The sequence below is a fragment of the Rhinolophus sinicus genome, chromosome 2, assembly GCF_057876585.1.
Source record: "Rhinolophus sinicus isolate RSI-liver-muscle chromosome 2, RSI-T2T, whole genome shotgun sequence".
Taxonomy (NCBI): Eukaryota; Metazoa; Chordata; class Mammalia; order Chiroptera; family Rhinolophidae; genus Rhinolophus; species Rhinolophus sinicus.
Genome location: NC_142502.1, coordinates 107177345 through 107190206, shown reverse-complemented (window position 1 = coordinate 107190206; position 12862 = coordinate 107177345). Strand labels below are relative to the sequence as shown.

Here is a 12862-nt window from a genome sequence, read left to right as displayed (position 1 = left end):
CTTGGGCCATGGCCCTGGCCTTAGTCAGCAAGTTTCTGTGTGTGTGTGTGGCCAGTGAACCAGCTCATGTAGTTCATCAAGTTAATATTTCTTCTTCAGCTTTCTGATTTCTTTAAATATATGATTCTTTTTCAATTTACTCATTTTTCAAGTCGTTGGCTCAGGAGTATTGTCCTGCTCTTGTTACCCACCACATGCAACTTTAAAGTGCAGGTCAACAATTAACTATATTTTTAAGTGGAATATACCTAATGTGTTTTTCCTGCTCAACTTGATGTACTTTCATATAAAGTAGAAGACAAATTCCACCTAACATAATTATTCTTCCTAAATAACATTTGAAATAAAAAGAATTAGAGAAACTTGTTTTTGACGTTTGTAATTTTTGTATATATTATTAATTTAAATGCCAAATATAGAAAATAGATTTCTTTGTTGAAAACAAGCAAACAAAAAATACCTTTGTGGGGGCAGAGCCCCAGAGAAAAAGTTTACAGGCTCTCGGCCTCACGTGGAGGGGTGCTGGCTCGGGTAGTAGATGGCCATCAGCTGTGGCTGATTGGCCGTCAGCTGTAGCCATTGAGCCGTTGGCCACTAATATAACTGCTGCGGCTACGAAGGAGAGCGGAGGAGAGTAGAGGAGAGTGAAAGAGAGTCGTCGGTGGGTTGCAGACAAAACGAACAGCAGGTCGCACGTCCAGTGAACCCAGCCTCCAGTGAGACCGTAGTGGTATGACTCCCCTACCTATGGCTCCGTGGGTGTTCCTTTTTGGCCTCACCATATCCTGCGTTCTTGTATGGGGAGCGGGAGCAGAGACCCCGCAGGCCTCCCCGCATGACAAATGGCGCAGCGAGCAGGGTCTCCTACACGACACATGGCGTAGTCGGCAGGATATGGTGCCGGCCAAAGCTCTCCAAAGGACGGTGGAGCAGTTTGTGTGCATGAACACTCAGTCTCAGGAAGACCAGGAGGAGCAGCTGCCGGAGAGCTGGACCCCCGTGGAGGGGTGGGAGGACGTGGACGGTTCTCCCACCAGCACAGGAAAAGCCATGCAGCTGCTGGAGGGTTGGACCCCCAAGGAGGGGTGGGAGGAGATGGACGGTTCTCCAGCCAGCGTGGAGAGGGCCCTACAGGCTCTGGCTGAGCAGTTGCCGGAGGAGGAGAAGGCTACAGCCGACCGCGTGGGCTGGATGTTCCTCACGGCTTTGAGTCTCAACACGGAAAATGTGCTTAATGAAAGGGCCCAGGTGCCTGACCAGGTGTCCCGGTTGGACGCGCTGGAAGCCCGGGTCCGCCTGTTAGAACAGGGGCCCCAAGGTGGAGACTCTGAGGCAGAGGAAGCAAGTGGAGAAAATGTACCTCCCAACCCCCAAGCCCGGCCCATCATGAAGCACAAGGTAAAGCATGAGCAACCTTTGGGCCCCGGGGGCGTTGCTGCCGGCAACCCAGATGTGACTGAGTTCACTACCTACACCCCATACACTCCCACTGAGTTGCAGGAGCTGGGGAGACGGTACAGACAGCACCCTGGAGAGCCAGTCTCGGCTTGGCTGTTACGTTTATGGGATGAGGGAGCAGACAGCATTCTCTGCTCCCCAGGCGAGATGGAAAAGCTAGCCTTCGTGACAGTACATCCGTCCCTGCGACAAAGGTTACAAAACTGCCATAGGTTAGCCAATAACCAGGGCAACCATTCTCTAATGGCGTGGCTCACAGCTGCGGTACGCACAGTATGGGAACAGGCTGGCGAGCTGCCAGACACTGTGAGTCAATGGCAGTCATATACAGAACTTACGCAAATAATCCGTGAAATGGGTATGAGACATGCTATTTTTAACCTCAACATGCAGGGCCCAGATGACGAGCTTTTTACTGCCAGCATGAGAGATCTGGTTTTGGACACTGCGCCTGCGAGTGCTTTTGGATCCTTGGTTGCTATTCTTACACCGTATGTAGGGCGACGGATCCATGAAGTTACAACTGCCATGGCCAGCCTAGGGGATGTTGAAAGCCGGAGGCGAAGGAAGTTAAGACAGGAGGTCCGCACAGTTGAGACCTGGAAGCCCACACCAAAGGTAAAGGGGCGAGGTCGCGGGCCTCAGAGAGTAACACGCGCACAGATGTGGCGTGATCTCGTGGCAGCAGGGGTTGATCAGGAAAAAATAGACCAGCAACCCAACGCACTCCTGCTTGAACTTTGGAAACAGTTGCGTCCGGAACAACAATTCCGGAGAAGCATAAAGGAGGAGTCTGGGAAAGCGCGACCCGTGTCCCTTCAGGACTTCATGCAGCCGCTTGAGGCCGATTCCTTGCAGCTTGATTAGGGGTGGGGCCAAGGTACCCGGTCAGAGGGGACGAGCAGGGACCGGAGGCCCCACGTGGAACTGTCCATACATTGGTCCCCTTCGAATGTACAGAGGGTTTTGGCTCTAGTTGACACTGGCGCCGACTGCAGTCTCGTTTATGGGAACCCAGAACTGTTCCCTGGACCAGCAATCTGCATTGATGGCTACGGGGGAAAAACTGTGACTGTGAAAGCCGTTTCCTTACCACTGGGTATAGGAAGGCTCCCTCCTCGTACCTACAAGGTTTATGTCTCCCCCGTTCCGGAATATATTCTAGGGGTGGACGTGCTACATGGCCTCAGCTTACAGACGTCGGTAGGAGAGTTCCGTCTCCGGATCAGGGTGGTGAAAACGGTGACACGCGGGCATGCTCACCACCCTCCTCAAGCGTTGCCACAGCCCTGGCGCGTGGTTACAGTGCGACAGTACCGCCTGCCAGGAGGACAGGAGGAGATCGGTCGTACAATATTGGAATTGGAGAAGGCACATATTGTGAGGCCAACGCACAGTCCCTTTAACTCCCCAGTATGGCCTGTCAAGAAGCCAGATGGGACCTGGCGAATGACTGTGGACTATAGGGAGTTAAATAAGGTGACGCCACCCTTGCACTCTGCAGTGCCCTCAATTCATGATTTAATGGATCGTCTGACTGTCCGCCTGGGGACATATCACTATGTAGTGGACTTGGCCAATGCTTTTTTCTCCATTGACATTGCACCCGAGTGTCAAGAGCAGTTTGCTTTTACGTGGGATGGGCGTCAGTGGACTTTTCAAGTCCTTCCGCAAGGATACTTGCACAGCCCCACTATCTGCCACGGGCTTGTGGCCCAGGATTTGGCACAGTGGGATCACCCATCCTCTGTGGCCTTGTTTCATTATGTTGATGACATTCTGTTAACCTCAGATTCTCTTTCTGATTTAGAGCAAGCAGCTCCCGCTCTTCTCCGCCACCTGAAGTCACGCGGCTGGGCGGTGAATGAGGAAAAGGTCCAAGGCCCTGGCTTATCCGTCAAGTTTTTGGGTGTTGTGTGGTCGGGTAAGACAAAGGTTATACCTGAGGCAATCATTGACAAAATACAAGCCTTTCCCCGGCCGACCAAGGTCTCCCAACTGCAGACGTATTTGGGTTTGCTAGGATATTGGCGGGCGTTTGTACCCCATTTAGCACAAATGGCAAGGCCCTTGTACAATATGATAAAAAAGGGGGCCTCATGGGATTGGACAGAGGCTATAGAGCAAGCCTTCATTGCCACAAAACGGGCAGTGCAGCAGGCACAGGCTCTGCAAGTAGTGGACCCCGGCCGCCCATTTGAACTTGATGTTCATGTAACCCAAGAGGGGTATGGATGGGGCCTCTGGCAACGGCAGGAGCGTCTCCGGTTGCCAGTGGGATTTTGGTCCCAATTATGGAAAGGAGCGGAGGTCCGCTACTCTCTAATAGAGAAACAGCTGGCTGCTGTGTATGCAGCCCTAGTGGCCACAGAAGCCATCACAGGAACAGCACGCGTGTTGGTTAGAACAACGTATCCTGTCCAGGGGTGGGTCCGTACGTGGACCCAGGGACCCAAAACGGGGGTGGCACAGACCACCACCCTCGCCAAGTGGGGTGCCTACTTGGAGCAACGTAGCACCCTTAGTTCAAGCCCTTTGAGCACAGAGCTACAACAGGTCCTGGGGCCTGTGGAGCTTGTAGCCCAGGCTGAGCCAAGTGCTCTGCCTAGAGGGGAGGACTTGGAGCCCTCGCCCTACAAAGAAGGACAGTCCCCCGTACCTGAGGATGCCTGGTTTACCGATGGTTCTAGCCGAGGGGCTGCAGCTGTTTGGACGGCTATTGGTGTGCAGCCCAAAACGGACACCATTTGGTTTGACACTGGGACGGGCCAGAGTAGCCAGTGGGCTGAATTACGGGCTGTGTGGATGGTGATCAGCCACGAGCCTGGGCCCCTAGTTATTTGCACTGACAGCTGGGCGGTGTTTCGGGGCCTAACGTTGTGGCTCCCTACATGGAAACACCAAAACTGGTTGGTGGGACACCGTCCACTGTGGGGTCAAGCCATGTGGCAGGACCTCTGGGACCTAGGGCAGAGAAAGGAGGTGACCTTAATGCATGTCACAGGTCACTCCCCCTTAGTGTACCCAGGTAATGATGAAGCAGACGCCCTAGCACGTGTACGATGGTTAGAGCGGGCTCCGGCCACTGATGTGGCCCATTGGCTGCATAGGAAATTACAGCACGCTGGAAGCCGAACCATGTGGCAGGTGAGCAGACGCTGGGGCCTGCCTTTGAAATGGCAGGAGATAGCAGATGCCTGCTATGACTGTGCCGTCTGTGCCCAGGATAGCCCCCAAAGGCGGAGGCTCCCCTGGGAGACACAGCAAATTACACGAGGGAGGGTGCCCCTCACTCGCTGGCAAGTGGATTACATTGGACCCCTGCCTAAGGCCCGCAATGCGATATATGCATTTACAGCAGTGGACACTGCTACGGGGTTGATGTTTGCTTGGCCCTGTCCGGCTGCGGATCAGCGGCATACAGTGGTCGCCCTTACACGGCTGTGCGCCCTCTATGGGCGCCCCCAAGTCATTGAAAGTGACAGGGGTACCCATTTCACGGGGCAAGAAGTGCAGCGCTGGGCTGCCAGGATGGACGTGCAATGGCTGTTTCACACCCCGTACAATCCACAAGCAGCTGGCATGATTGAACGTTATAATGGTCTTTTGAAGCAAGGTCTCCGGGTGTCAAAACACCCTCCCACGATGCGTGACTGGGCCTCGCGTCTATGGGACGTCCTGAGAGTCCTGAATGAGAGACCACGGAAGGGAGGGCCTGCGCCAGTAGAAGCTCTGCTACATCGAACGGCCGCTCCCATTCAATTACAAGTTACCACAAGTGAGACTCTGTTAAAGCCAGGCTACGGCAGAAATGGGAACATTTTGCTGCCAGCACCCACATGCTTGAAAGCAGGGGAACGGCAGCAATGGACTTGGCCCTGGCAGGTCAAAAGCCCCCACTGTCGGTGGTTGGGTCTGATAGCCCCATGGGGGGCCGGTTTGACTCATGATTTGCAAGTGACGCCAGGGGTGGTGGCTGAGTGGCCACCTCAAGTGACTGTAGTATACAGAGGTCCCGATACCGGGATGATTTTGCGAGGAAACTATGTGCTCTCACTATGGCCTATTATGGGGTCCCCTGTTCTGTTACATGTTGAAACTATGCAAGGGACCCCGAGCACTGCCATAAAGGTTTGGTACCACAAACCGGGAAAGGTGCCAGTGGCAGCAACCCTCCTTTCCCAGGACAAGAAGCTGGCATGTATCCTCCCAGATGGAAGGGATTTGCCATTGTTGGTTCCTAAGACTACCGTTTCTTTTCGTCCATAGGTGTCAGTAGGCTAATATGACACAGGGACTCTCGCGGAAGACGCTTGTGAGGCGAGAACCTGTAGGGGTGGAGTGTGGGGGCAGAGCCCCAGAGAAAAAGTTTACAGGCTCTCGGCCTCACGTGGAGGGGTGCTGGCTCGGGTAGTAGATGGCCATCAGCTGTGGCTGATTGGCCGTCAGCTGTAGCCATTGAGCCGTTGGCCACTAATATAACTGCTGCGGCTACGAAGGAGAGCGGAGGAGAGTAGAGGAGAGTGAAAGAGAGTCGTCGGTGGGTTGCAGACAAAACGAACAGCAGGTCGCACGTCCAGTGAACCCAGCCTCCAGTGAGACCGTAGTGGTATGACTCCCCTACCTATGGCTCCGTGGGTGTTCCTTTTTGGCCTCACCATATCCTGCGTTCTTGTATGGGGAGCGGGAGCAGAGACCCCGCAGGCCTCCCCGCATGACAACCTTCCTTGCTATAATTACTCTAAAATGAGGGGGTCAGGATAAATGAATTGTTAAATATTTATAGTAAAACATGTAGCTCATAGAGTGAAACTTTCCAAGTCTTCACCTGTATCTTTTGAGAATTGCTTTTTTGGGGCTTCCTGGTATTCCCGCCGTCTACTCCCTTGGAGGTAGCACTATCTTCCCTGTGTCTCACTTCACTCTAATCCGATGTAGACCATTTGCAAACCTTAAAGCCTGCTTGTCCTACTTTCCTCGGTACTGATTTTTGATCTGAGCCTGATGGTCTCACTGAGTATCTCAATGATGATGTTGTTTTATTCAATCTACAGCACTTTAAAGTGATGAAATGGCTACTGCTGTTTCAATAATTAGGAATACAGAATGTTTATCATTGTCATTCAGGATACCCTGTCCCCCATAGTTAGTTACCAAAAACTTCAAACCCCTAGCACTGTTATGAGGTATTGCACAGGAAACGGGAATCTGGTGGACTTTCTGCCAGATCCATCAGCCCGGGATTGCTATCATCCTGGAGAAACGGGTCAGCCCATTGAACCAGCTGCTCCAAACCACCAGTTCACCCACATAATAGAGGCTCTTAATGGGAACATGTATATGAAGGTTTCTCTTGTTGGGATACACACTGATGTGATTCAGTGAAGTAGAACATTGGATTCATAACATTGAGAGCTGGAACATTTATCTTCCTTAACTTCTTATACCCCATAATAAGTTCTTATACCCCATTAATAAGAGTCTATGTGGAGGATCCAAAATGGCAAAGTAAGTAAATGCTGTGATTGCCTCCTCCCATGACCACATTAAAATTACAACTAAATTATAGAACAATCAACCTGGAGAACCATTTGAAGTCTAGCTGAACAGAAGTTTTATAATTAAGGATATAAAGAAGAAGCCAAGTGGACACTGGTAAGAGGGGCAAAGGCGTGAAACAGGCCAGCCCCACACTTGCATGTGTCGGTGAGAATCGAGAGGAATATATCGGCCATGGAGGTACCCCCCAGAGGAGTGAGGGACCCCAGCCCACAACATCTGGCTGTGGAAAACAGTGAGGATTCTGACCATCCATGTGAAATGGAAAGCTGCAGGAAACCCAGGTCCTCTTAAAGGGGCCTCACACAAACTCACATGCTTGCAGGCACTCACCTTGGACTCTGGCAGAGAGACAGTGACTTCGGAGGCATCAGAGACATATAGGGATAAACTGAATTGCATGGATTCAGGGCGAGGACTGGAAAGACAGCTGCTATTTTCCCTGTGTAGAAGCCTCGTCCAACCAGTTGGCAGGTGGGCACCACCTGTCCTGTCCCCAGATGGTCAAATCTGAAAATACATTGGCCTGGTGAACTGACATGCTCCACCCACTCGTTCCACCCTGATGACTCCCTGGGACCCCTTATTCACCCAACCGCAATGCCTGAGGCACTTTTTTGGCAAGCAGTCACGCCCCCCCCCCCACTATTTCTTGGACAACTCTGGGGGTCTGCCAGCCCCAGGTGGGCAGCGGGTGGCCTCAGTGTGCTCTGAGACTTGCTGAGTAGCTCCAGGCTCAGCACTGGCACCAAACCAGAATCTGCTTTAACCTGGTAAACATAACTTGTCCTACCCTGGAGAGTCCTTAAGATCTCACCTCACCCGACTTGCATACCACTAGCTCTATCAGTGGCTGAGCCTATGGGAGCCAGCGGTGGCAGCAGGCCTGGGTGTCCTGGACTTTTTGTGGACCTACTTTGGGCCCAGTACTGGTGGCAGCCATCCTATGTTTGCAGCATAACTACTCCCACATGCCTCCAGGTCCAGCAGAGGCAGTGACCAAGTGCAGGTCACATTGTAACTCCTACCAGGTAGTCCCTGACTGGTCACAGGCAATGGGTGACCTGGGCCTTCACCGGAGCCTTTTCTAAGAGGCCCCAGAACCAACATAACTGGAGACTGGCTTCAGACCACAGCAGAGTACCACCCACTTAGCTCCACAAGTGGCATGTGCAAAGGGTGGTCTCAACAGGCAGCAGAGCCTGCCAGGGAGAATCCCGCTCCATGTGGTAAGCCCCCCTCACAGCAGCTCCTAAGCTGTGGATGTGGCCAAACCTCCCAGCCAGTCAGCCTGAGGCTCAATCCCTCCCACTGACATGCCAATAGCAATCAAGGCTCACACAAGGGACACTCCTGGAACATCCGGCATAGGTGACCAGGGAGACTGTGCCACTGGGCCCCACAAGGCACCTACTACATAAGTTTACCTGGCCAAGACTGGGAGATGTAGCAGATTTACCTAATACATTGAAACAAACACACACAGAGAGACAAAATAACATGTCCCAAATGAAAGAATAGGAGAAAACTCCAGAAAAAGAACTAAATGAAATGGAGGCAAGCTTCAGAACAATGGTTATAAGGATGCTTAAAGTACTTAAGGATGCTTAAAGAACTTAGTGAGAACGTCAGCAAAGAGATAGCAAGCATAAAAAAGGACATAGAAACCATAAAAAAGAACCAGTCAAAAGTGAAGAATACAATAACTGAAATGAAGAATGCACTAAAAGGAATCACCAGCAGACTAGAAGAAGCAGAGGAACGAATCAGCGACTTGGAAGACCTGGTAGCAGAAAACTCCCAATTGGAACAGTGAAAAAAAAAAAAGACTAAAAAGAAATGAGGATAGTGTAAGAGATCTCTGGGACAACATCAAGCATAACAACATTTGAATCATGGGGGTACCAGAAGGAGAAGAGAAAGTGCAAGGGATTGAAAACTTATTTGAAGAAATAATGATTGAAAACTTTCCTAACCTGGCAAAGGAAATACTCATAGACATACAAGTTCAGAAAGAACAGAGAGTCCCAAATAAGACAAACTCAAACAGGCCCACACCAAAACACATTATAATTAGAATGACAAAGGTTAAAGACAAAGAGAGAATCCTAAAAGCAGCAAGATTCAGGCAACTAGTAACTTATAAGGGAACTCCCATAAGATTGTCAGATGATTTCTCAACAGAAACTTTGCAGGCCAGAAGGGACTGGCATGAAATATTCAACGTGATGAAAAGCAAGGACCTCCAACTAAGACTACTCTACCCAACAAGGCTATCATTTAAAATTGGAGGGACAAATCTGGTATTTTTTGTCCACAGGTAAGTCTCTGGCATCCAAAATAATTCCCTCTATTTTCTTCACAGGCTGTCTTCCGTGCCATGGCCCACCACCTCAGGGAAATTATGGCCACAGACTCCACAGCCACTGCTGCTATTGCCACAAAGCCCGTTTCCACCAACAAAATTAAAGAAGATGCTCCTGCTCTTTCTAAGTCTGCCAATGAAGTGGTGATTCTGGGTGTGGATAGTGAAGCTAAGAAGCTATTTGGTTTAGGACAGAAACATCTGGTGATAGGGATATTCCAGCAGCTGTCAATGTATTCCAAGAAGCAGCTAGTCTTTTAGGTAAGAAGTATGGAGACAGCTAATGGTGTGGAGAAGCTGGAGAAGCTTTCTTTTTCTGTGGGAAATCACTTCTGGAGTTGGCAAGAATGGAGAATGGTGTGTTGGGAAATGCCCTGGAAGATGTGCCTGTGGAAGAGGATGAAGGAGAAAAAAAACAGAATAATTTCTGGTAGAAAATAATGGTAACATAGATGAGAAAGCAAGGGAAGGGCTGAGAGAACAAGTTTATGATGCTATGGGAGAAAAAGAAGAAGCAAAAAAAACAAAAACAAAAACACAGATGACATGTCTCTAGTAAAGCCTGAAATTGATAAAGTACAGGAGACTGAAGTGGAGAAGGGTGAAAGAGAAGATATAGACATAAGTGAGCCTGCAGAGAAACTACAGGAAAAAGTTGAATCAACCCCAGATCAGTTAACTGAAACTACTGAAAACGCAAAAGAAGCGGCAGCAGCAGCAGAACTGCATGAAGCTGAGGTCACTTCTGGGAAGCCAGAACAGAAAGCACCAGATGCTGAGGAGGGAAAAATCAGTTACTGCAACTGACGTCCAGGAAGGGTACAGAGACAAAGGAGGTCAGGAGAAGCAGGGAGAAGTAACTGTGAGCATAGAGGAGGAGCCAAAAGAACCTTCAGAAGAGCAGCCTGTTGTGACTCTAGAGAAGCAGGACATTGCAGTGGAGGTATGGGCAGAGCCTATAGAGCCACAGTCAGTCCACTCGATGTGTGTGGGGATGAGCCAAATGAGCAAGCAGCTGCCTCTGAAAATGAGCCCGGAAAAGCTGTTCTTGAGCAGCTGGTAGGGATAAAAGAGCCTCCTGTTGGAGAGTCGCCAGAGGTGACACCAGAAGCTACAGAGGCCTCAGCTGCAGAAGTTGGATCAGAATATCTGAGAAGCCTGTGCAGGAGGCCACCGTTCTCTCCAAGGATGAGGCAGTCATCGGACTGTCAACTGCAGGAGATCAGACTCCGACTGCACCAGGGACTAATGCAGAAGGGATGACAGACACATCTTGACTCAGGACTGTAGGAGAAGGTTAGGGCAGAGTAGGTTCCTAACCAGCAGGAGATTAAGCTGTCCATAGAAGAGTCTGGGGCAGCTGGGGGTGGGGTTGAGACCAACGTAGCTGGGGTGCTACTGAGAAGACCCGTGAAGCTAAAGCTAAGGTAGCTGCTAATGAAGAAACACGAGAGAGAGCACAGATGAAAGGGGCATAGAAACTGAGCGCTCAGAAGAGGAGGATAAAGGAAATGACGGCTGAAGAAGCACCAAATGATTCAGGTGTTGAAAACAAGTCTCCTCAAGAAAATGAAGAGGAGATTGGAAACCTAGAGCTTGCCTAGGAAATGCTAGATTTCACAAAGATCGTTTTTAAAAGCAAGAAACAAAAGAAACTAATAAAAAGAAGTTAAAAAAAAAAAAAAAAAAAAGAAGCTCAGCTTTATGCTGCATAGGCACATCTTAAACTTGCAGAAGTTAGTGTTGAATCTGAGAATTACGTCCAAGCTGTGGAGGAGTCCCAGGCTCGCCTAAATCTCCAGGAGCAGTATCTGGACGCCCATGGCTGTCTCCTTGCAGAGACCCACTAGCAGCTCGGCTTGGCCCATGGGTATAGCTCTCAGCATGATGACGCTGTGGCACAGGACAGCAAATCGGTTCAAGTCATTGAGAAGAGAATGGCTGTAGTAAATGAGAAGATGAAGGAGGCTGAAGGGTCACCTAGCGAATATGAGAAAGAAATTGAGGAGCTGAAGGAACAGCTACCTGAAATTGGAGAGAAGAAGCAAAGGAGTCCCAGCGTCGTGGGAATGTAGCTGAATTGGCTCGGAAGGCAGCTCTGGGAGAGAACTGTACTTCAGGTTTCACTCCCAGCGGAGAAGGCACTTCAGTCTCTGTGACGGCCAGTAGAAAGCCAACAGACGGCGCTTCCTCATCGAATGATGTGACTGATTTCTCCCACCTTGTCAGAAGGAAGAGGAAACCAGAGGAAGAGAGTAAGAAAGATGGTACCAAGAAAGCCGTACATGCATTGGAAGCTGAATATCAGGCTGAAAGCCAAGCAGCAGGGGAGGCTGGTGCTGTAGTTGAAAGCACTGCATTTAAGAGGGAGCAGAGCCTTTCTCCCAAGGGAAAGTGTTTTGAATATAATGTAGTTTTACTTAGGGGGATTCTTTTCGTATAACTTTAAATAAGATTGTAAGAATAAAACTGCAGGATTGACATTTTTATAATTTATGAAGTGGTGCCCCTGATAAGTCTAGTACCTATGTGACACTATACCTAGTTTTTACAACATTATCGACTATATTCCCCATACTATGCTTTACATACTTGTGACTCTTTTGTAAATAACAATTTGGACTTCTTTTTTTTTAAATTTATTGGGGTGACAATTGTTAGTAAAATTACATACATTTCAGGTGTACAATTCTGTATTATATCATCTATAAATCCCATTGTGTGTTCACCACACAGAGTCAGTTCTCCTTCCATCACCATATATTTGTTCCCCCTTACCCTCATCTCCCAACCCCCACCCCCTTACCCTCTGGCAACCACTAAACTATTATCTGTGTCTATGAGTTTGTTTCTCATTTGTTTGTCTTGTTCTTTTGTTGTTTTTGTTTATATACCACATATCAGTGAAATCATATGGTTCTCTGCTTTTTTCTGTCTGACTTATTTCGCTCAGCATTACACTCTCAAGATCCATCCATGTTGTCACAAATGTTCCTATATCATCTTTTCTTACCACCGAATAGTATTCCATTGTGTATATATACCACAACTTCTTTATCCATTCATCTATCAAAGGACATTTGGGTTGTTTCCATGTCTTGGCCACCGTAAACAAAGCTGCAATGAACATTGGAGCACACGTGTCTTTATGGATAAATGTTTTCAGATATTTTGGGTAGATACCCAGGAGAGGGATTGCTGGGTCATATGGCAATTCTATTCATAATTTTTTGAGGAACCTCCACACTGCCTTCCATAATGGCTGCACCAGTCTGCATTCCCACCAGGTGTATGAGGGTTCCTTTTTCTTCACAGCCTCTCCAACACTTGTTACTATTTGTCTTGTTGATGATAGCCATTCCGGCTGTGGTGAGGTGATATTTCATTGTGGTTTTTATTAGCATTTCTCTGATGATTAGTGATGTTGAGCATTTTTTCATATGTCTATTTGCCACTTGTATGTCCTCTTTGGAGAAATGT

General features: G+C 49.1%; 1 pseudogene; it reads left to right on the top strand.

Annotated features, from left to right (window-relative positions):
- Positions 1 to 9421: 9421 nt before the first annotated feature.
- On the top strand, positions 9422 to 11825 carry LOC109436742 (nuclear autoantigenic sperm protein pseudogene; annotated as a pseudogene).
- The last annotated feature ends 1037 nt before the right edge of the window (positions 11826 to 12862 follow it).